At 49.0% G+C, this 21820-nt stretch overlaps 1 protein-coding gene and 1 pseudogene across 5 annotated transcripts in view; one reads left to right on the plus strand and one right to left on the minus strand.

The window, feature by feature from the left end:
- The window catches only part of NTRK3 (neurotrophic receptor tyrosine kinase 3), a 410029-nt gene that overhangs the window by 219936 nt on the left and 168273 nt on the right, over positions 1-21820 (minus strand). The gene's annotated exons all lie outside the window — the stretch shown is intronic.
- On the plus strand, positions 9164-9688 carry LOC113908664 (annotated as a pseudogene).

Here is a 21820-nt window from a genome sequence, read left to right on the forward strand (position 1 = left end):
TTTTCAAGTCAAGGCTTTAAGAGGCACGCCTGCCACCTGCCATCTGCTCGGCTACCCCAGCCGGTACCTCCAAATCAGAAACGTGGATGACCTAACCCACAACCTGGAGCAAAACTTCAGCCAAGCCCAGCTAGAGTAAGCCAAACCCCACCTGACCCATGGGCCTGGGGACCAGAAATAAATGCTTGCTGGAAGCGACCGAGACTGGATGCATTTGTTACCCAGCATTATGAGGCCAGAGCTGACTGAGACACAGGATCAAAAATCTGGAATAACCAGACTATGAAGAAGCAGTTGGGTCAGCTCTGCCTTCTAAGGAAGATTGGCCCTGGCTCCGTCTTACTCCATAAAACTGATCCCCATGACAGTTCAAATCTCTGCCAGTTGTTCGCTTATGACTTCATTCCGCAAACAGCTACTGAATCCAAAGTGTGCAGCCACTAGGAACAGAGATTAATCAGGACATAACGGTGGCTGTAAGGAGTGTATATGTCACGACAGAAGCACAGGTCGAAACTCTGCCATCCTCAGGGGTGCGCCCAGCTACGGCAGGAAGCAGAGTGCAGGGGTGAAACAAAGGGTGACTTTGTTTCTTTTTGCAGAATCTCTGCCTGTCTTGATAGCTGTTGCTGAGGTTGAAGGAGGACCTCACGGGGATGGGTGATGTCGGAGGCGTGACTCGTAAGAGATAAGCAACGAGAATGTCCTCGGTAGAGAACTCTGCCCGAAGCATCCGTTCCCACCTCGTGGGTGCACTTGCCTGGATTCACAGAGACAGATATGGCCACGGCCGCACCCCTTATTTGTTCACAGGTTCAAACCCGTTCCTTGAGCACCTACTATGTGCCTGCCCTGCAGTGTCCAATTCAGTGGGGAGCTGGAAAACCAGCTGGTCTAGGTTGAGATGCACTGTCATCGTGAAAACACACTGGATTTCAAAGACAGAGTACCAACTCATGAATGTCTAAATCACCTCGTAAATTTTTAAAATCGGAAACATGTTGAAATGATACTCCTTTGGATGTATGGGGTTAAATAAAATACATTAGTGGAATTAATTTCACCTGTGTCTTTTTTTTTTTAATATGGCTACTAGGAAACTTAAAGGACATATGTGGCTCTCATTATATGTCATGTAGACAGTACTGTTCTAGACTCTAGGCCCAAATCCGGTCGCACGTGAGACTCCCCTGAGGATCTTCACATATTCTAAAGCCTAGGCTGCCCGCCACACCCATTAAATCAGAATCCCAGGGGTGGCACCAGGCATCAGTATTTTGTGAAGCTCCCCAAGGGATTCCAAGGTGCAGACAAGTTCAGGAAACACTGCTCTAGCGAAAGGCAAAGGAAAAGGCACAGCCCTCTTTCCCTAGGGGTGGGGAGGACACATGTGGTCTGTCACCATCCATGGTGACAAGTACAAATGTGCTGGGTCCACCCCCTCCCCCAACACACACAAGGTATTTCAAGGAGAAATGGGGAGACACACCCCTCTTCTGCCTCAGGCATTTGTGGGCAGTTTTACTCTGCCTAAGGGTGTTCCATGGGCTGTTCTCTGCTGGCCTCGGCCACCAAGACAGTGGTTTTTCAGGGGGCCAAGCCTAAGTCAAGAGCCATGGCCTCCCGCCGGTAGCTGAGCAAACCCAGTTCACAGAGACATTTCTAGCAATGAAACATACACACAACTTAAAGTCAGTCTGCCCACACAGTTCATCTGAATATTAACTGAGTGTGATGTAGACAATGTAACAATTAACAGGACACAGGGAGTTCCCCAGAGGCAAAGTGTGTACCCCAGGGAGTCCTGAAATGCCTTCGGTTTGCATTTGGAAGCAAGAGTTACTCCTGCAGAGTAAATAAGGTTCAAGAGCTAAGAAGCGGGAGGTGGTAAGGCTCCCTGGAGACTCATTCAACCAGCTTGAGGTCTTGTGTTTTCTCAAGTAGCCCCAGGGGAGTGCAGGGGGTGGGGGCAGAGAAGGGCTACTCTACTGGTCTCACCTTACTTGAATTTTGCCCCGCCCCCTCCCATCCCTCCTGCGAGAGGCACCTTCCCTGGAAATCAGTCTCTGCTATTTTTCCTGGTCCTTGGCCATAGAAAGCCTCGTGGCAAGTGGGAGCCAGACAACAGTGGCAGGGGCCCGCAGTCCTGGAAAAGCAGTGCGTAACACTGAGACTTTCCTCCTGAGAGCCGTGGGCCAGGGCAAGGGAAACCAGATGGGGTGACACCCGCAGAGAGCTGGGGGCTCCTCGCGAGACCCCCAACATCAGCGTCATCGGAGCCCAGGGACATCAGACTCAGGACATGTTCCCCAAATTGACTGTCGTGATGGTTTCGTGGCTAGATAGAACATCAAAACCTCACGTTGTACACCTCAAGTAGTTCCAGATTGTTGTATGTGACTTACACCTCAATAAATGTTTTTAAAAGATCAGTGCTCTTGCTCTCTCTCTTTCTCTCAAATAATTAAAAAAATCTTAAAAAAAATAAGAGCACTTAAAAAAAATAAACCTGGGTCGGTTAAGCATCTGCCTTCAGCTCAGGTCATATGGAGCCCTGCATCAGGCTCCTTGCCCAGCGGGCAGTCTGCTTCTCCCTCTCCCTCTGCCCCTCCTCCCCCAGCTCATGCTCTCTTCCCTCTGTCTCTCAAATAAATAAATAAATATCTTAAAAAAGATCAGTGCTGCGCTATGAGACTTTGGAAAAGTCATGAAACTTTCCATCTTCAGTTTCCCCAGCTGCAAAAGGCACACATTAAAGCAACCCACCTTTATAGTGAGGTGGTCGTGAGGAAAGCCCACAAAACGCTTACCCAGAGGCTGGCTTGGAAATACCAACGCCTACGTTTAATCTAGTAGTAATATTAATGATTAGCATTATCAGAGTAATAATTATAGCAATAATACAAGGCCGTAACTTAAGACGCATGACAGGTTTCTGCTCATTCCATCAGGCCACTGCCATCTGCCATAAGAACAGCATGCTCTGGGGGCACCTGGGTGGCTCAGTCGGTTAAGCGTCTGCCTTCAGCTCGGGTCATGTTCTCAGGGACCTGGGATCGAGCCCCACATCGGGCTCCCCGTTCAGAGGGGAGCCGCTTCTGCTTCTCCCTCTGCCCCTCCCCTCACTCATGCTCTCTCTCCTCTCTCTCTCTCCCTCTCTCAAATAAATAAGAGAGAACCAGATAGCGATGTCAAAAAAAAAAAAAAAGAACAGCATGCTCTGTCCCTTCAGGCCAGGCTCCGAAATGAGAAAGGGCTCCTGGTAATAGTGATAATATAAGATTCATAGTAATAATATAGTAAGAGTGTTGTAATAATAGCATGTAATAATAGCAATATAATACATACAGTGTTAGTAAAACCTAATATTATACAGATATCAGCATATATAACATATTACCATAACAGCATAAACATTGTAATCAAGTAAAAGTAATATAGTAATAATAATAGTGATAATGATTGTTAAAGCTAAGAGCAGCATGGAAGCTCTCAGCCCGAGCATGAGCGAGTATTTATCATTCAAGGAACTAGGGCACATGGTTCCTATCCTGGAAGGCCCTGTCGCACAGTATGGTTTCGAATGCAGGGGTTAGCTCCTGGATATTTACCCAAAGAAAATGAAACCATTATTTTGAAAAAAATACATGCACCCCTATGTTCACTGCAGCATTATCTACAATAGCCAAATTATGGAAGTAGCCCAAGTGTCCACTGATAGATGAATGGATAAAGAAGAGGTGGTATTATATATACATATATTATATATATATAAAATATTCCACTATATATATATTCCACTCAGCCATAGAAAGGAATGAAATCTTGCTGTTTGCCACAACATGGATAGAGCTAGAGAGTATAATGCTAAGTGAAATAAGTCAGTCAGAGAAAGACAAATGCCGTATACTCTCACTCACATGTAGAATTTAAGAAACAGAACAAAAGAAGAGAGAAAAGAGATTAATAAAAAAACAACAGATTCTTAACTCTGTTATAGAGAACAAACTGTTAGTTCCCAGAGGGGAGGTGGGCGGGAGGATGGGGAAATAGGTGAAGGAGATGAAGAGCACACTTATTGTAATGAGCATCGAATGACGTATAGAATTGCTGAATCACTATATTGTACACCCAAAACTAAGATAACACCGTATGTTAATTATATTGGAACTTAAAAAGTAAATACATACAAAACTTTTTTAAAAAGAACACGGGTGTGGAGCACCTGGGTGGCCCAGTTGTCAAACGTCTGCCTGCGGCTCAGGTCATGATCCCAGGGTCCTGGGATCGAGCCCCGCATCGGGCTCCCTGCTCGGCGGGAAGCCTGCTTCTCCCTCTCCCACTCCCCCTGCTTGTGTTCCTGCTCTTGCTCTCTCTCTCTCTGTCAAATAAATAAATAAAATCTTAAAAAAAAAAAGAATGCGGGTGTTAGGGCTCAATCCTGGCTTTCCTACCTTCTAGCTGTGTGGCTTCAGGTAGGCTGCTTAACTTCTCTGATCTTCAGTGTCTCCATGTGTAAATGGAGCTAAATCCATTACTGCCTCTTAGGGTTACTCTGAGTGTCCAACGGGAATATTCACACTCTGAGCACAGTTCCCAGCACAGAGCTGATTAAGGAACGCTGGCTAGTTTCCTCTCCTCAGCCATCATCCTCATCAAAGCCACCAAAACTGAGGCCACTCAGCCCTGCCTGTGGGCTGCATGACAACTGAGCTGTCCTTAGTGTGGCGAGTTGGAGGGGAGATGGGTCTGGAAACCAATATGCCTGCGTTCAAAGCCCACTCACTCTCCCGCCTCCCAGCTACATGCCTGGAGGCCCGTTACACAATCTTTCTGAGCTCAGCTCTGTTATCTAAAAAATAATTTAATAACCAAGAGCCTTAAAAATGCATATTATTTAACACGACCACTCATTCTCTAGAAATTTAGCCCAGGGAGATAATCAGAGATGTACACAAAGATTTATGTGCACTGATGTCCATCAGCACATTTTAAAAATAGTGACTAGCTGGGAATAACAGAGTGTCCGACATAGGAGATTAATTATATTATGGTACATCCAAATGAGGTAATCCTGTTCATCCACTAAAAAACATGTTGTCAAAGACTATTTAAAGACACAAGGGGGATGTTCAACAAAAAGAGAAGTAGTTTACCACCAAACTACCCAGGTCACTGTTAGCCTTAGGGCACCTTGGGTGAATGTGAGGAAGATGCTCCCCCTCTGATGGACACTGCTTCTTGACCCCATCTCCAGCCTCCACTCCCTGCCCTTGAGCAGGGCACAGCCTGCACTACCGGACGTGGCAACCCTTCCTGCCTCCTCCCGTTATGTCCCACACAGCGGCCCCTTCTAAAAGACTGATCAGCTCATGTCCCTCCCCTGCTTTACACACTTCACAGGCTCCCTGATTACTCAGAATGGCCACCAGAGACTCTACCATGCCTAGAAGGCCCCGTGTGGCCTGGTCCCACATACTCTCACTAACTTCAACGTCTTCTAACTCTCCCAGGACCCTCCCTTCCTCCAGGCCCTGCCCTCCTTACTGTTCTTTGAACATGTCAGACGTGCTTCCACCTCAGGGCCTTTGCACTGGCAGCTCCCTCTGTCAGGATGATGCTTCCCCAGATACAGGCATGGCTCACCACCTCATCTCTGTCAGATTTACTCAAAGGACTCAGATCATCATTTGCATCAATGCATCAAATCATCATTACACTCTTCCAATTAGGACTTCTTTCTCTAGTCATCCTATCAAAACCTGTAGCCTCCCCTCACTGCACCCTGTCTTCCTGCCTCATTTTCTCCAGTGTGGATCACCTCAGCATGTGGTGACAAGTGAGCACTGGCTCCTTTCCCTTTTTTTTTTTTTTTAAGATTTTATTTATTTATCTGACAGAGACAGACACAGCGAGAGAGGGAACACAAGTAGGGGGAGTGGGAGAGGGAGAAGCAGACTTCCCACCAAGCAGGGAGCCCGATGCGGGGCTCGATCCCAGGACCCCAGGATCATGATCTGAGCCGAAGGCAGACGCTTAACGACTGAGCCACCCAGGCGCCCCTTGGCTCCTTTTTCTGAATCAGACATGACACTTTAGGGAAGGCAAAGTTGGTGTCTCTTATTTTGGGGTTCACAAAAGAGAATGAAGTCAGGTCCATTTATCAGCCAAAAAACAAAGTAAAATCCCTGCCGGGCCCCCGATTTCTCCAGCACCGAGACCTTGCTTTGTCCTGCCAGTCCTCCCAGAAAGCAGAGGTCTGTCCTTGTGCCCCATCCCGGGACCCACGCCTGTCTCGTCACCAGACTTCTCGTCACGAACTCCCATGTAGATCACCACCTGTCAGGCTTTGGCCAAGCTTGCTGGATCCACGCCAGGGCCTCTGTTCCTGTGTGTTCTCCGGGAACACTCTTCCCCCAGGGTCTGTGAGGCCCATTCGCTCTGGGCTCAGCTGGCCCTCATTCTAGAGACTTCCCTATCTAGCAGAGCCCCCCAGCCCCTCCACTTGGCTTCATCTTCTCAACCTTCTCCAGCGTAGCATGTATCAGCACCTGACACGTTAGACATGTATTTATTGGTGCACTATTTGTCCCTCCTGTCGCCACTGGGGTAGAAACGTCACGAGAGCAAAGACTCTATTTACTGTTGAACCCTAATATGTAAACTAGTACTTGGTACATTGTGGATGCTCGAAAATGAAGAAAAGAAGCAAGCAAGGGTGGGCGGGAGGAACTCACCCCCTAGGCCACACAGATAAGCATTCTTCCATCCGTATCTCCATAAAGAAGGGGAAAAGAGTGAGGTCTGCTGAGAATCTCTATCACAAAGATCACTTGCAAACCCCCCAGGAGGAGATCCTTACTGCAAATCCAGCCACAGTCCTTTCTTCTTTAGAAATGAATAACAGAGGATTTTTCTCCGGTCATTCCTGGGAAGTTACCACCAAACAGACAAAAACATTCACAGTTGGCTGATAACTTTCAGGATCTAGCTTTGCATGGTTTTCCTCCACCTTCTCCTCGTCCCATAAGCCCCCTCAGTGCCCCAGCGGCTCCTGGCCCGCCCACAGTCCCACGGCATCCTCTGGCCAGGCACCAGACCCTGGCAAAGCCAGGAGGCAGCTGGTTCCTCACAGCGGCTCCTGCTTATCTCCCCCTCTCCGGTGGCAAGGCCACGGTCTCCAGCCCCAAGTGGTGCGGACAAGCACGGCTTCTCAGACAACTTAGGTACATTCCTGCTCTGGCCCAGCACTCTGGGAGCCTGGCGCATGCTGCTTGCTGCTCAAGGTGTCTGACCAAAACTCTCACCTTAAAAAAAAAAAAAAATCAGCCAACACCCATTACAGAACAGCTGCTGATTTCCAAATTTAGTCCCCATGCCTCCTCTGTCATCTGCGACCCACAGAAAAGCCAGAGGCCCAATCTCTATTATGACATTTGCTGTGGCTCTAAATGGGGAACCGAGATAAATTGGGAACTGGTTTTATTACCTGCAGCTTAGCCCCGTCAAAGCCAGGGGGGCTCGACTTCTCATTAAACAGATGCTTAAAAAGGGACTTTGGAAAGACCAGCATACCTGCTGGGAATTAGGGCAGATTCATGGTATCTTAGCATTGGGGAAGGAATTAGCAGGAACGGCAAATGGATGTCACTTCACATGTCCACCCCGATCAAGTGGTAGTGGCAAACTAAGACACTGTGTTGGGAAGGCTTCTGTGCCTGAGCCCACGCTGACCAGTGCTGGGATCGATTAGTGATGTCTGCCACGAGCCGAGGGTAGGGAGATGGCTCATCTGACCCATACGTGTGGCTAGAAGAAAAGGGGAGTGTTCCTTGGTCATGGCTCTTGGACTCTTTTTATCTCCATGGCTCACCTGCCAGACAAATGTCCCCCAAGTTATGAGCAATTCCCAGTGTGGCTAACTAAAACGCCACCCCTTTCTGTCCTCCTCCAGAGAACACATCAGAAGGCAAGTTAGCGAAAGAACTGTGAATCTGCCCTAATTTACGGGAAAAGGTAAACCTTCTGCAGAAGTCGGCATTTTCATATTGCTAACAAATTATATGCATCCTGTCTCGCGGTGGATCATACATTGCAACGTGGCAAATAGGAAGCACAACTCTCAGACACCCTCCTGCCTGGCACAGGTATGACGAGCCAGGCGCAGCCTCCCGAGCAGCTCGGGTGCACTCGGCCAGCAGCCCAGGCCCAGCCCCGGGCTCTTCAACAGCCAGACAACCCCCCTGCCCCGGGCACGTGGGGCTGGCGGGTCAGAGAAACACGAGCGCCCACAGACCCTTTGAGGGCTGGGCCCCAGCTCTGGTCACTGAGGCCCCTTAGCTCGGATCACCATGGAGGCTCCCACTGCATGGCGTCAAAGGCCAGGGCCTGGCCGTCCTGAATCCAACCAGCTTCCTTTGACCACCAACCCTGGAACATTAGAGCAATGGCCTCACCTGTGGTAAGTCCAAGCCATAAGCAGGACGAGGGCCTCGGGTTCAATCTCCAGTGAGGAGAGATTTGCTTTCCCATCCCTGGGATCTTCATGTTGCCAGGGCACTGACCCTCTTGAGGAAATCAGGCCACCAGGCGAGGCTGACCCCCTGGTTAGCCCCAGCAGTGTGAAGGCATGTTGGTTTCCTGCTGTAACAGGATGATCACAAACTCGGTGGCTTCAAACGAGGGACATGTATTGGCTCATAGTTCTGGAGGCCAGAAGGTGGAATCAGAATTGCTAAGCCCAAACCAAGGGGTCAGCAGGGCTGTGCTCCCTCCAGAGGCTCTTGGGGAGGATCTGGTCTTAGAGTGTCCCAGCTTCTGGGGGATGTCAGCATTCCTTGGCTTGTGACTACATCACTCCAATCTTCAAGGCCTGCACCTTCAAACCGCTCAGCCCATTCTCCCACTATGAGGGGTCAAATCTCCCTCAGCCTCTCTCTTGAAAGGATACGTATGGACAGTGCCCCTGGCGGTTCCCAGATGTGTCTCTTGCTTCACCAGTGCTTGGACTGAATAGACCCAGGGATGCCCTTTCTGGCAGCCTCTGACCACCCTCCAACCTTTTGTCGAGTAACAACCTTTGGAGCCATCTTCTCGACCATCCTCTGGCTCTGGGACCAGCCAACACCGTATTTTGAGCGTAGTTCCTTATTACCAATTAACCATGAGCTCCCAGATTGGTCAGAATCATCCCAGCAAGGTGGAAGCCACCATCAACCACCTGGTCAACATGCATCTTCGGGCCTCCTACATCTAGCTCTCTCTGGGCTTCTATTTCGACTGTGACGATGTGGCTCTGGAGGGCATGGGCCACTTCTTCTGAGAGTTGACTGAGAAGCACAAGGGCTCTGAGCGTCTCCTGAAGATGCAAAACCACCATGGCAGCCACACCCTCTTTCAAGACATGGAGGAGCCACCCCAAGATGAGTGGGGTCAAACCCTGGATGCCAGGGAAACTGCCATGATCCTGAAGAAGAACCTGAACCAGGCCCTGGTAGGTCTGCAGGCCCTGGGTTCTGCCCGCACAGACCCCCATGCCTGGGACTTCCTGGGGAAGCACTTCCTGGAGGAGGAAGTGAAACTCATCAAGAAGATGGGGGACCAGACCACCTGAATCACCTCTGCAGGCCGGCTGGCTGGCCCCCAGCCTGCGCTGGGTGAGTAGCTCTTTGAAAGCCTCCCCCTCTAGCACCACTAGGAGCCTCTGGAGCCCAGCAGTCTTTGAGGGGCCCCTCCAGCATCCCCCTGGTGCCAGGGCCTGTACCTGAGCCTCTCGTTGCAGCCACCAGACTGCTTTTTAAGCCTCCTGGAGCCCTTGAGCAAGCCGTGTACCACATGGAAACAATAAAGCTTTCTGCGCGGGCATGCGGGGGCGAGCATGCGGGGGCGAGCATGCGGGGGCGAGCATGCGGGGGCGAGCATGCGGGGGCGAGCATGCGGGGGCGAGCATGCGGGGGCGAGCATGCGGGCGCGAGCATGCGGGCGCGAGCATGCGGGCGCTCACGCGCGCGCACACACGCACACAAAATGATACAAACGGCTTCATTTAGACTCCACCGGGTAATCCAGGATAACCTCCCCATCCCAAAATCCTTAATTTAATCACATCTGCAAAGACCCTTTTTCCTAATAAGGTACTATTTACAGCTTCCAAGGATGGAAACCTGATATTTTGGGGGAGGAAGGTGGGGGGTGGGGGGAAGGCAGCATTATTCTGCCTACCACAGAAGGTAAAACCAAGTGTCACTTCACTTCAGTGTAAAACAAAATTATTTTCCCTTGATAAGAAACCTCAGACAGATGGGGAAGCATTTTTTGGCAAGGAGGAACCTCAATTTGGATCACAAAGTCAAGCATCTTTTCTTCTCCTTTAAAAAGCAGGTTCTGGAGAGAACTGGAAACAAAGGAGGAACGATATCCTCGGATCACCACCAAATGGGCAGCAGGACTGGGGCACAGGGAACGGAAGGGATTGGAAGGGGCAAAAGACCCTCAGGTCAGGATTTTCACAGACAGGTTCTGTCGGCATCTAGAAGTCATGTTATTTCCAACTACAGGGTATTTGTCTCAGGTGACGCAAGTGGTCATCATAATGGCGATCATACACTCTGATCCCAGAGCCGCCACGGTAACCACGGCGAGGGCACCACCGCTGCCATGGGCACTCTGGACCAGAAGGCAGGGTTCTGGCGAATGGCTCAGGGAGAGCCCTTTAACCCTCTCTCTGGGCTTCAGTATTTTTTGTTATAAAGTTAATAGTAATGGTATGGGCCCTCTACTTATCTTGTGTAAAGCGCTCTCATTTACTGAATGTCTCAACAACACAAGGGGTATCCTCCCCATTCCTACAGGAAACTGAGGGCAGGGGAGAGCAAACGGCCTGAGCCAGGTCACCCACGTGGTGCAGCGAGGATGGCACAGGGCCCCTCAACCCCCGACACTGAATCCCATGATACAAGGACAAGATGCATCCCTATTCCCCTCCAAGGACAGTGCAGAACCTCGGAAACTCTTTAGAAAAAGCTGGTGGAGTGGGTTCCTCCCTCTGCAGCCTTGGGAGGAAAGTGAGCTATGGAGAGGTCTTGGAAGAAAGAAGAAATCTTCTAGGAGCTTCCCCAAAGCAGATCCCTCCCAGCCTCCAGAGAAGGCTGGGAGGAAGAATGAGATCATACCTATAAACCACTCTGCCTTCCGGGAAGAAGGATTACGTGTAGACGGTGAGCACGCCCACCCAAGGCCCGAGGGCTGGGCTGTGCACAGATTCAGAAACCAGGGCCTGTGGGATGATCCAGCACCCCGCAGCAACGCTAACCGACTGAGCAAGGCTCCAGTGCCCAGCAGATGTGAATGCGTCTTCCTCCCTAAATAGCTGATTTACTCCTAGGGAATAACTTAGGCAGTGGGAAGAATGGGGCTCAGTGTTTTCTATTGTTGTGAATTATTATTATTATTCTATTAGAAATAGATAATTATTGTGGTTACCGTGGCGGCTCTGGGGATCAGAGTGTATGATCGCCATTATGATGACCACTTGCATCAATAATTGTGATAAATAATTATTTCTATTGTTGTGAAATATTATTATTATTATTATTATTATTTTAGTATTATTATTATTACTTAGATTAAATCTGTCCAAACCCATCACAACAGAATGAAAATGATTGGCCAAATGCTTATTACAGAATTATTAGTAGAAATTTAATAGCTAAATGAGGTGTAAAGCTCCTAGATCTTGTTTAGATAAGCAATGGCTTCCCAACACCCGTTACCTGAGAGTTGCGGGTAAATCCAAACCGACGGCACACAGGGCCTGCATTAACAGTACCTGCCACCAAGGCCCTAGACTCTCTTTTAGTTCCATTGACATCAGAACATCACAAGAACAAAGACGGGAAGCATTCACATTCTCTAGAGAGCTGACTGTCTTCATACCAATGGTCACATTCTAGAATTTAATAATCCCCTCAGAATATACTCTGGCTGGGAAGCCACATAAAGAAATAGCTGCTATTCTGTTATTTGGAGGGAATATTTCAACAAAAGTGAGCTTATCCCCTTTCTTCTTCTTGCTGAAATGGGACTGAGAGCGGACTGTACAAAACCTAGTCCCTTTCCAGACCCGTGCACTGTCCTATCCAATTAATTGCAGATCAACATCACATCTCCAAACACAAACTTCAAAAAAGACAATGAGTTGTAAATCCATTACAACCCAAATAAATGGGAGCCTAACCCTCCTCAGAGTTGAAAGCCTGGAAGAGGAGTAAAGGTAAGGTCTAAAGATTTAGCTCTGGTATTCTGGTGCCCTTGAGGATGAAGCAGAAGAAAATGTTAAGGTTTGGCTACTCCAATTTCTCCAAATTCTACTCCAAAAGTATCTACATCTCCAAACCACCAATTCCCCTTTCTTTTTTTTTTTATTACTTTTTATTGTGAAATGATTATAGACCCACAGGAAGTTGCAAAAATAGTACAGAAAGATCCCGCATAGCCCATCACCCAGCTTCCCCCAATGATGACATCTCACATAACCACAGTACCTGATCAAAAGCAGAAAATGGATTGGCACGCTCTCACTCAGATTTCACCAGAAAGCCCAATCCCCTTCTGCAAGTGGCCATTTGTCCATTTTTAGCTGCCCAGCATTCATTCCCTAACAGCCACTTGATTTCCTGTAGGGGAATCATCTTTCTTTTATCATACGTAGTATAAATGGGAGGATAATTTTAGGGGCTGACCTTCCAAAAGGAAGCCAGGGAGTGACCTCTCTCCCACTCCACACTCGGAAACAAGCCAGGGGACTGAGGGCACTTAACCACTCAGTTCCACCACAAGATGTTGACGACGCAGTCAGCTTGCTACATCAGAGAACGAAATCACATTCCCTGCCACTTCGCAAACCAGCACTCTCCTCCCCAGTCCCATTACATTCTGAGGGACCTCCACATCCTTCGGTCAGTTAGCCTCTGCCTGGCGGGCAAGAATCCGTTTCTGTTGCTTGTAACCACAAATGCAGCGCGAATCACCCTTGATTACTATCGACTAAGAATGACATGGGCTGGGATCATGCCCATTCATTCAAGAAGATCCTGGGGCACCTGGGTGGCTCGGTCGGTTAATCATCCAACTCTGGATCTCAGCTCAGGTTTTGATCTCAGGGTCCTGAGTTCAAGCCCCATGCTGGGCTCCACACTGGGCATGGAGGCCTACAAAAAAACAAACAAAAACAAACCAAAAAAAAAAAAAAAAAAAAACCCAAAGAACAATCCCACTACACCTTGACATGGACCGGGGGCAGATGCTAGAGCTGAGCCCCTACCCCACATCCCTGGCCCACCTGAGTTTACTATGGCAGATAGTCTCAGCACCCTGACTACAACCCCCCTCAAGAGCCTGCATCTTACTTCTCTGCCTAAGGGTTTCCTCCAGCACCACATAAGTGTGCTTGGGCCCGAGCAGGTACACTTGAAATCAGGAGGGGAGTGAACACCCTTGGAGACAAGCACAACCGGTGAATGGAGGGTAGGGGGTCCACGAGTAGATGTGCCCATCCCTGGATCTCCACGGGGAGCATTCTGAGGCATGTCCCACTCATTTTCTCAGACCATCCCCAGCAGGGTGACACTCCAGGCACCCACAGCAGAAATCGCTCAGTGTCACACCGTCTTCGGAAAACTCACCTTTCCTTCACACTTTCCCACTTGCTCCCATAGGCTTCCTGGAATCACCTCCCAGATAAACTACCTGCCCATCAAGTCCTTGGCTCAGAGTCGGCTTTGGGTCAACCTGAACTTGAGAATGAAACACAGAAAAGACTTTCAGAGCCCACCTAAAAGAAAGAAGAGAGAGTGTGCAGGAGCTTTGTGGCTTATTTGGGGGAAGGCAGCGTGGACATGAAGCACCTGTGGCTAGCGCTACAGGCAGAAATGGTAATATCTCACATATATTGGGTTAAATAAAATAAAGTATTAATATTACTTTCGCCTGTTTCATTTTACATTGATGAATAGGTCTACTAGAAAATTTAACATTACATGCGTGGCTCAAATATATTTCTATCAAACGGTGCTGGTGGGAGGAGTATGTCAGGTAGCAGTCGGGATGTTGTTGCTACCATCATTGATGCTGTTAGCATGAGAAAATGAATGGACCAGACTGCTGCGAAGGGTGCCACAATTATTTATATGTCTATCTGAGGAACTCCTAGGGTAACAGTAACTCGTGGGTAAAAATGTTTTTACCCAGTGCAAGGAGTGGGGAGAGGTACTTTCATATGCTGATCATGGCTTTGTCAATTGGTCAAACTCTTCTGTAAAGCGGTATGTTCATCCTCCCTGTCAATACAGGGAATTAATTCCATCATCAGGAATCTAAACTATGGGATTAATCCTAACTCAGGAAAATGATATGCACAAAGATGTTCACCTCACTGGTGTTTATCACTGTATTTATAACCTAAGTGACCAATAAAAAAGGAGAATGATTAAATGTAAAAAGATAGATTTCCTTGGATTGAAAAGCTTGTAATCCTTAAATATGATGGTTATAGTGATTACATATACATATAATGATGCCACACTATGTGAAAGCAAAGACATAAAATTGTATCCACCGCATGATAAATTTGTGAAATGGACAGACAGCAAATATGCCAAGATTTGTGTAAACAGTGGTTATCTTGGGGGTGTAAGGGCAATTCCATGTTTTTCTCTATTTCCTGAATTAGTGTTATGGGCATTTGCTATTTTGTTAACAAAGAAAACAACCTTCTTTCACGCATGAGCTACTGCAAGTATGTGCTTGTTTGCAAAGGACACATCATTCTATAGTAACCTTCCGTTTTGTCATATTTATATTACAAAATCTATCTTTTCCTATGACAAGAAGGAACAAAGGTACATCCAGTCCAAGCTACCTCTGAAACAGGGAGGCCAACAGGAGAAGCACATCGTCTATGGGGCCGGCGTACTATAAGCAAGAAGAGCGAGAGACACCTGCCCACAGCAGTGAGGTGTCTTCGTGACCGACAAAAAACAGGTGGGGGGCCAAGGAGGCTGGAGGCAGGGATGCGCGGACTTCAGAAAAGCTACCGACATGGCCTCTACAGAATCTTCCCTGAAAAATGAATCCAAATGGGCTCGACTGTGCATGCCATCAGCCCCCAACATTCACAAGGCACTAAACTTTATTTACAGGGGATTATCTTTGATGCCATTCATGGAGCTTCAGCAAGTCTGGCGCGTGAGCCATGAAGGTGTTCGGATGAGGCCAGCACAGACCCCGGTGGGATGGAGACACTCACGGAGAGAAGGCAAACAACAGAACTCATGATAAAATGCAGTGTCTTTCCTCCCGCAGGGGCCCCCTGTTAGTGGGCGGGCTATGGAGAGGTTGGAGGGAGGCCTACAGAACGTGTTCACATCTTTATTAACCATCTGGAAAAGACGGAAGCAGGACCTTAATTCATAAGGAAGGAGTCCACAGGGGCCAGAGGACTAGACGGGTACAAGCGAAGGATGGTGGTCAGGACGGTAGGAGGATGCGTGGCAGCGCTGGGTCAGGGCGCAGCAAATGAGATGCTCCCCCCTTGGCCGCCACACCTAGGGGGTGCCCCAAACTCAGCGATCAAGAGAAATAAGGCTGCCAAGTAAGAGTGTAAAGAAAACCAATGTTAATGTAAAAACCTATTGTTTTTAACCTTGATTACTGGGGGTTTCTGGCACCTTCTTACATTTTGTGCCCAAGGCTGCACTCACTTCTTTGTAATCCTGAAAGACACTCAGGAAAGGGAAGGGGGTGGCGTGAATGACACTGTGTGCCCGCAAAGGCCAGCTGGAGAGCACGGGGTTGAAAGAACAGAGCAGGCGCCGAGCGGCGCAAGGCCTGGCTATGGCAGAAGGGGAACTGAAGACCAGCGAGGAGCTGTAAGTGGCTCCAGGGTGGTGGCCAGGGGAAGCACGGTGGGCAGGTCATTAGCAGAGAGATGGCAGCAACTTGGAGGGAGCTCACAGAACCAGGGGAAGCGGTCCAGATGGGAAGCCTGACTGAATTTGGAAGTGCAAGGGAAAACATGACCCCACTGAGGAAAAACAAATAAGATGATGTGGAGGGGAGCCAGGGAGAGAGAAGAAACAAGGTGCCTCGGCTGGGGTCCCTGCTAAAAGCTGCCACAGGCTTTAACCGCAAGATGCCAGATGAGGAGAAAGACCGCAATGGTGTATGTTCTCAAGAGGAACAGGAATTCCAATGCGGGGCCCTTAAGTTTTCCGGTTCACCCCATTCCTTAATTGCCCAAGTATTCCCTAAAACTCTTAAAGATTTATGAGACAAGGAGGCCAGATTTTAAGCTCATAGAGAAGCAAAATGTTACGGTGGGAGGAACACAGCGTCCAGAGTCAAGAGACCAGGCTCCAGCCGGGCTCTGCCCCGACCAACCCGTTCGCCAAGAAGTCACTTAATCTCTCTCTGAGAGTCTCCAACTCTGTATCAAAAATGGGGGGGGGGAAGGACTTAAAACCACTTGTCTCTCACTCTATCAACATGTTCATCTAATACTTACTAAGTGTTCATATGAACAGGGAACAAACACGGAAACTGGAAATTGGATGTTGCAGTGAGGCGACCCATGGGCTAGACAACTGAAAGCATGGAATCCAGCCCCACAAGCACAAACTAAAAGGCTTCCGGATTTAGAGAGGGGAATACAGAGTTGGCCAGAATGATCTGGAGTTCCTCTGGTCTGAGAACTCTAGGATTGGGAGCTCCCCTCAAGACAGCATTGGCGGACAGAGCTCGACGGCAGATTGTGTGAATCACTGGAATTATTCTTCCAGAGAGGAGAATGAGGTCTCAATGTTCAGTTCCTTGAGGCTCACTCTTCACTCCTCTATTCCCCTCCAGCCACATTCCCAGCCCAGTGTTGGCCACCTTGTGGTCACTAAGCCCTCTTCAGAATCCACCAAGAAAAGGAGAGACACATGGCAAAGAGGTGACATGGTGTCAAACTCTGCTCCAAAGAATGATCCAAGGGGTCTGGGTACTATTTTAAGTGTATTACAACCAAGGGGCCAAGAAGGACGTGTCCTACCATTTACCCCTGATCTTCCCAGGGTGCCCATCTACAGAGCTGCACATGCAAGAAACAGTGGCAGAGGGGAACCAAGCCTTGGGTGGTTAATCCCTGAGCCAGCAGCCAAACTACCCCCGTGGACAGCTCTGGTAAACCTTAGATGCCCAACAGAGCTTCCTCTCTACCCTCTGTGAACTGGAGTAGGCCTCGGCTACCGTACCTACCTGACAGCAGTCAGAAGTAGGTGGAGCAGGAAGATATACCAGGGAAGGTCATAAGAAATAAATTCCTGACCGGTTAGGAACAAGAATCCTGACCGCTAGTAAAAGATGGCTCTATAATGAACGCCATGTCCAGGCCTCTCTCCAATCAGATTAAAAACTTCTCTGCCTTGGGATAGGCTGGAAAAGAGAAGAGGAGATAGGAATCCCCACCCACCAGCGTTAAGGACCTACCCAGGGCCACTGTGCCGGCTTCAGGACAGAGTCTGCCCAGGTCCTGTACAAGAGAATTATTGATGGTACAGGGACACGATGCAAACAGAAGCAGCAGGAGCAGTTCTTGGGGATGCCCCCTGAGGAAGAGGCATTTGGGAAGATGTTTCTAATTCCTTGTGAGCTGCTAGGCTGAATTAAGCATCTCTATTTAGTTATACTAAAAAACAAACAAAAACGTACAACTTTCTATACATAGACCACCCGGGAAGAACAAAGCAAAAAAGGGGGAGCCTGGGATTAAGGATTGTCTTCCAGGCTCTCAGAAGAATCTACCACCCCCGAACACTTCCCCAGGAAGACTCCTACCAACTGCTGCATTTCAAGCAGCATCTTCCTATTGGCTGAGGAATATCCCCACCCTGGGCCGCGGATCACCTTCCAGAATCCCAGAGCCCTTCGAGGCCTGTCTATACTAGTTCGAAGGCCTGGGGCACAAAGGGATAGCCACCTTCCAGGCACAGTTGATGGAGGGCATTCTGATGCTTCAGAGCATTATCTCCCATGGCCTTTGCTGATGATACTAAAACCAATAGCTAGCTACCTATCAGTTAAGTATCTACTGGGAACAGACTACGAACGTTATGGACATCAGTACATTCAGGACAAACCTAGGTTAAAGATATTATAACTCCATTTTATAGAAGAGGAACACAGGCTCAGAAAGGCTAACCAATGTGATGGTTCATTTTATGTGTCCACTTGGCGAGGCTATAGTATCCACTTATTTAATCAAACCTTAATCTAAGGGGCACCTGGGTGACTCAGTCATTGAGCACCTGCCTTTGGCTCAGGTCATGATCTCAGGGTCCTGGGATAGAGCCCCATGTCATCGTCAGGCTCCCTGCTCACTGGGGAGTCTGCTTCTCCCTCTCCCCACCTTGCTCATGCCCATGAGGGCACTCTCTCTCTCCCACATGAATAAGGTAAAAATCTTAAAAAAAATAAAGAACCTTAATCTAGGTGTTGCTGTGGAAGTATTTCATAGATGCTGTTAACATCTACAATCAGTTGACTTTAAGTAAAGGAGATACTTTGATAATGTGGGTGGGCCTCGTCCAATCAGTTGAAAGTCTCCAAGACTTAAAAAAAAACCCCAAGGTTTCTCAAAGAAGAAACTCTGCTTCAAGACTGTGGCATAAACTCCTGCCCGAGTTTCCAGCCCACCAGCCTGCTCTACAGATTACAGACTTGCCAGCCCCCACTATCACATGAGCCAATTCCTTGAAATAAATCTCTTTATAAATACACACACACACATACACACAAATGTATATATATACATTCTATCGGTGTGAGGAGGCAGATAGAGCGTGATTTTTCTCATTCGACAGAGTGGTGAGAAGGTGGGACAGCCTCAACACTGCCCATGGATTGAAGAAGCAGAAAGACATTAGACTGTACAAAGATAGAAACCTCTTTCCTTCTTTGCCTCAAAAGCCCATCTACCCATGCCACTCTTTCACTCACGAGAAAACCACGGGGAGGGATATCGGAGGGGACAGTGCCTTTCAGATGGCACAAGTCTTCAGTAACCAGGCCATAAGTCTTCTCCACAAGAAGGTGAGGGATACAGGCATATGGAAATCCACGCACAGCCTCCCTGCCCCAAAGAGCTCCTACCGTAACTCAAGACAGTGGGCTCCATCCCCTTTGAGAGCCACAGTGCAGGAGACTAGATGCATCCCAGAGCTCCTGGTTGGAGCGCCATGGCCTGGACGCCATTCTGTGGGACACCAGCGGACAATTCTAGATGACAGACATACTTCCTACATACTTGGCTGCTGACTGAGGTTTGCTGTGCTACTGAATTTCCTCTCCAGGCTAGCCTTCCTAGAGCAATGGCCTCTCTGCTGACTAGCCTAGCCACACCTGCTTTGCCTCCAGCCGCAGGGCTAATCCTGGGGCAGGGAATGCCACTTTACAGAACGTCTTAGCTACAAATAACACGAAATTAAAATTGCTGGCTTCATGGGCACCTGGGTGGCTCAGTTGGTTAAGCGACTGCCTTCGGCTCAGGTCATGATCCTGGAGTCCCAGGATCGAGTCCCATATCGGGCTCCCTGTTTGGCAGGGAGTCTGCTTCTCCCTCTAACCCTCTTCCCTCTCGTGCTCTCTATCTCTCGTTCTCTCTCTCTCAAATAAATAAATAAAAATCTTAAAAAAAAAATCTTAACATTTAAAAAATAAATAAATAAACAAATAAAAAAAAATAAAATTGCTGGCTTCAACATGACAAGATTTGGTGAGAGGTGTAAGGAACACAGCCATCATCGTTCAGTGCTGGAAGATGATGACGTTTTGCTCTGTGCAGGGACGTGTAGTAGTGGCGCGGCAGATTCCTTCCAGCTCCGACCGCAGTAAGTTGTGGTTTATGCATCAGAGGCATTTCTTTGGAATCCATTCTACTGTTTCTAATAAAGATGTGCATTTTCTCAGAGCAAGGTCTGTCTTCCCTGCTGCAATCTGAGATCATGTCTTCATAATGTTTGCTCACTTGTTCCTGCCTTAACACTCTTCTGTGAGCATGAGGGTTATGGCTGCTGGTCTCCCACTTCGTTGTCAGCACAATGTTTTGATGTTTTGGTCAGTTGCCCTTGACGGTCTCATGCTGGTGCGACTACCCAGTTATCAACACTATAATTCAATTGCTTCGAATTTGTGTGTGTGTGTGTGTGTGTCTGTTGTGTGTGTTGTATGTGTTGTGTGTGTGTGTGTGTGTGTGCTCACTGCCAACTTCCAGCCCTATCTCAGCCTGCATCCCTGCTTTGCCCAGTCATCTCATCATTCCTGAGGCCAGCTCTGTGCAGCGAGCTCACGGAAAGCGACTGGCTACATCACGGAGGATGAGGTATTCCTAAACAGCTCATGGGCCTTGGCAGGGAGGGGACAGGAGAACACAGGGGACACGCTGGCCCCTAAGAGGGGCTTGAGGCCAGAACCAAGGTGTCCATTGTCTGCTCGCGTGCCCTTTTCTGTCCTGGGCGCTTGGCCTTGCTCTGCATTCGCAGGGGGTGGCAACTGCACAGCCTGCTGGAACCCGGCTACTTCTCACCTGACTTGGTGGCGAGCCCGGGGTGCTCTTCGTGGGCAGACATCTCAACAGACGTGAGCCAAGACAAGACTGTGCAAGGGGCTCCAATGACTAAGGCTTCATTCACTTTCCCAAATAACTAGGAAGGATCATCCTCAATAATTCAAGCTGAGCTATGCTGAGAGAGAGAACGCGCGTTCTGGTGAGGCTGTGGACAGGATTATCACCGCGGCTCCCCCACTGTACGCTCGACATTGCCAAGACCAGGCCACGGCCGTGGCTCTCCCGGGTGCTGGTGAGCACTGGACTGACCGCACTGATGTCTCGGGAATGTCCACCCAGGATGAGCAGAATATTCCAGGAGGGGCCCCTGACTGCACCTCTGAGCCACAGAGGGCTGGGCTCAGGAGGTGGCCCAACCAGTTGGCTCGTCCTACATCACGGAATCATGGAAACGAAGGGTCAGGGAGAGCAGAGATGGCCCCCGGCCACACAGCCATTCCCCAGCGGAGGCTGGAGGGGAACCCGCCCCTCCTTACCCTGGGTGTGATGGTCTTTCCACCAGCCCTGACGCACCACTGCTTCCCAGGATCTGAACTTCTCTTTCTACAGAATGAGAGCATGGCTGTATCTTTCCCCTGTGCCTCCCACTGAGGTGGAATAAAAATAACTCTGTAAAACAGTCTAAGTTCATCAAAAGGAAGGGACCTCAGGAGTGGAAATGCACATGCGGACACACACCCAGGGAGGCACTGCCTTTCTCCCACCTATGAGATCCCTAAAAAATGCCAGGGGCCGCCTTCTGAGCACGAGCCATGCGTGAGTCACTGCACTGAGTGCTCCCCACAGGTGACCCCAGTGGATGCTCTCGAAACTCCTCTCAAGCTGGCACAATTCTTTCACATCTGCAAACGAGGACAACTGAAGGGTCGAGAGTCTAGGTGACTGGCCCAAGACACAAAGTGCCAAGTCTACGACTCCGGCTCCCGTCTTAGGCCAGAGCATGTGCCCCCATCAGTGCCTCCCACTGCCCGTCTCCCTCTACCAGCATTTGCTGGTGTGTGTACAGCTGTCCCTTGAATAACGCCAGGGTTGGGGCGCCGGCCCCCACGCAGGTGAAAATCCACTCACAACCTCTGACTCCCCCAAAACTTAACTACTAATAACCTACTGTTGACAAGCATTCTTACCGATTATATAAGCAGTCGATTAACACATATT

The sequence above is a fragment of the Zalophus californianus genome, chromosome 6 (genome assembly GCF_009762305.2).
Source record: "Zalophus californianus isolate mZalCal1 chromosome 6, mZalCal1.pri.v2, whole genome shotgun sequence".
Lineage (NCBI taxonomy): Eukaryota > Metazoa > Chordata > Mammalia > Carnivora > Otariidae > Zalophus > Zalophus californianus.